The following is a 3,415-nucleotide window of genomic DNA, read 5'->3' on the forward strand; positions in this document are numbered from 1 at the left end:
CGACGGACCTGCAACTCCTTGAAATATCTGCTTCACGCACGATTTCTTGCTGGCTGGGTAACCTATGGCCACTCACCGTCAGTTGCAAGGGAAAAAAAAGGAGCCGGTTTTAGTGTTAATTGTTGGTCGAGAGAAGATAGCAGACCAGAAACTCATTTTTGCAGGTTTGCTTCAGTGTAATCTTTTTGCTTCGAGGCTCGTATAAATGCTATTGCTGTCCATATTTGTCTCCTTTTAAGCCTGGGGTATATGTTACTTAAACCTTTTAAAAATGCAAAAAAGTTAAAAAGGAAAATTAACTCTGGCGTAGTCAAGGAACATTTTGGACTTTAAATTATATTGACGTAAATTATTAATATTGTCCAAGTGTTATCGTCGTCTTACCTGTTTTGCAAATACTACCTGTGCATCCTTTCGTGCAAAGGCACACATAGCTGTTCTTCTCATAAATTGATACGCAAGTTCCACCGTTTTGGCATGATGCACGCATACGTGGAGACTAAAAAATAAACTGAAAAATGAATAAACTGGTAAATGAAGGTAAGCTAAGCAAAGCTAAGCAAAGCTAAGCTTATTTGAGCCCAGTAGACACCATCAGATATGTTGAATGGCGACTATACTTTTTGTCTCGCTATCAACGTAGAAGTTCCAAAGTAAACGAAAGTTTTTGTACTGGCCGGGAGTGTCATTCTGATCGATGGTGAAAAAAATGTCGGAAAAAAAAAAAAACATATCCAACACACATTCATTCAGATAGGAAGTTAATGGTAAAGCAATATACAACGCAAAAAAGCATCACCTCCATATTCTTGAGGGTAATAATATTTCACCCAAAATAATTGAATAATTGTGCTAATAACAAAACAAAAAATATATAAATTCCCAATACCTATTCGGACATTTTCTGAGAAAACTGACGGCAACACATCTTGGCTGTTTTATTTAGATGTAGAGGACAGTAACCTTAAACTTCTGGTCGCGCGACGTTTTCTTGTTCTCCAAATTTAAGAGAGGCTTAAATTAAGATGATATCGACGGTTCAGCCGAGTAGAAATGCAGGAACGTTGCCATTGTGTGCCGGTACCAAGTAAGATCATTAAACGTGTTCACTGTTTCGGATGAGGGCCAAGAAGAGTTCAAAAGAAAGCAAATTATTATTAATGACAGTGACGAAAATTATATATATATATAAATTCTATTTCCTTGTGGTGAATGGATTTCAAAAAGCGCTCAACTCTTAGAGGAGCATAGTATATTCATTAAATGTAGTTCAGGACTTCAGGAGTGATTCATCGTTTTATTGCTACAGACCTGTTTCGTATGGTCAACAAGTGACCACACTCATCAGGCAACATCAACGAATGACCGGTTAATTTAAATGCTGGCGGTTAAATACAAATTCAAATAGTTGCTATGGTGCTGATTATTGCGTTACGTTATCTTAAGGTTTTTGAGTACATATCTGTTTCTGTGAGGGCACGAAGTTGCTAATTCATTACGTTTGTTGGGGCTACATAGGTCTTTCCTGTAGATTATTAGAAATTTTTCGTAAAGACATAAACTGCATTTTTTAGTTACGTTATTGTAAGGCTTGGATTTTCTGAGGACTTTCCATGCTATATTGAATGGTTTCTTGGCGTCTTTCAGTTTCCATACATGTTTTGACAGTTCGGTGCTGTTTCTTTTGTTGACGTGTCGGAAGGATGTTGTATGATTTCTGAAACGTTCTTTGAAGTTTGTTGCGAGTCCTACGTATGATTCTGTTTCTGTGTCGGTTGTTACGGTTGCTTGGTATACCACGTTCGTTTCAAGGCATTTACCTTGAAGGGGGCATTCGTCTTTTGTTCGGCAGTTGCACTGTTTGTTAGGTTGTTGTGTTGGGGCTGTGTTGTAATCGGAGAGGAGTATATATATATAAACAGTTTTGGAGGCTTACATTTTGTGTTGCTCAAACCGCGAAAGCTTTCCCTTCATTTCCAATTGACATTTCTTACCTATATTTGCAGATTTTTCATTCTTTTTTTTTTTTTGTCAACAAAAATACAACCAAGTATTCCGTTATAGTTATTTTTTATCGACGTTAATCCCTGTCAAAAAGGTACGCTTGTTCGTAAGATATTATTTTTACTGCTCTAAAAGTAAAATTTGATATCTTTGTAGCGCCCATATATAAGGCAATTTTTGTAGATAAAATGAGTGCGTAGTTATGTTTTTGTTTTTGTTTTGTTTTGTTTTGTTTTTTTGCCGAAAAATTGGAAGTGACGAGATTTTCCAGTGTGGATTGTTGTTGTTGTTTTTTTTTTGCTTCATGAAAAATAGATGAGTTGGGTAGTTGGCCTGACTGCTAGCTGTAGCTTTGCAGTTTGAGCTTCAGACCTTACCTGCTGAGTACGTGCTATTGGAATCTTTAGTTCGTAAAAATATCAATGATACCTTACCAGTATTGATCATAATTAAATTGAATAAAGCCTTCCCCGATAAAAATTATTTAAAAAGTGTACGCTGTCAGCAGCCAGTTTACTGTGTTCGATGGATCAAATTTGTGAAGAAACAAATGTTATCCGCGAAGACAGTAGACTGGCTGTTGAAAGCTCACATTTTTAATATTTTTACCAGAGAACGCTTTATTCAATTTTTAGCTTGTGCTTGTTATTATTAATAATTATTGTCCGTTTCAAGAAATCGGGCCACTCAAGTCAAGTATTCTGTTATATTTACTTTTTTTACCTATATCGAGCAGCCTTTGCTCCTTCCTAAAATATTGTTTATACTACTTGAAATTAAAATTTAATATCTTCAAATTGTCTTGTCATGTCCTTTATATGTTTTTTCCATTCTGTTTTACAGTAACATTTTTGTAGGAACAAATGAGGGCTCAGTATTTGCTGGAAACATTTTAAGTCAAAAGATCTTCCTTTTTGACTGTGTTTTGATTCAGATGAACTCATACAGGGACTTAAACTCCCTGTTAGCTTTGTTGTGCGAGCTTAAAAAGTTTAACCTATTCATTTCTGGTGTTTCCTTACAATTGTCAGTTGAACAAAGTTAGGCCCCTTAAATTATGGATCTGATTCCGTTATGTTCATGTCATTTGTATTGACATTATACATTGCTGATGCCAATGTCTCTCTAATAATTTGCAAAAAAAAATGCAGATTGTTTACAAAGAGGATTTCAAAGAGACTGTCATTAAAGTACTTACCAGAATACTAAAGTGATGGAAAGATTGGCTGCTGATGAACTTGTCCGAATTGTTGTAGTTGTCAGATGGGAGCAGTTCACATAAGATTCTTCCGTTGATGTCATAAAATGCAGCAAGGTTAAAGGAGAAACATGACGGTATGTTAACACATGCAACGCCACATTTTTTTCCATTGAGGACATAATCAGTACCAAGACTTGTGATGTTTAAGCA

This window comes from Orbicella franksi, chromosome 8, assembly GCF_964199315.1.
Source record: "Orbicella franksi chromosome 8, jaOrbFran1.1, whole genome shotgun sequence".
Taxonomy (NCBI): domain Eukaryota; kingdom Metazoa; phylum Cnidaria; class Anthozoa; order Scleractinia; family Merulinidae; genus Orbicella; species Orbicella franksi.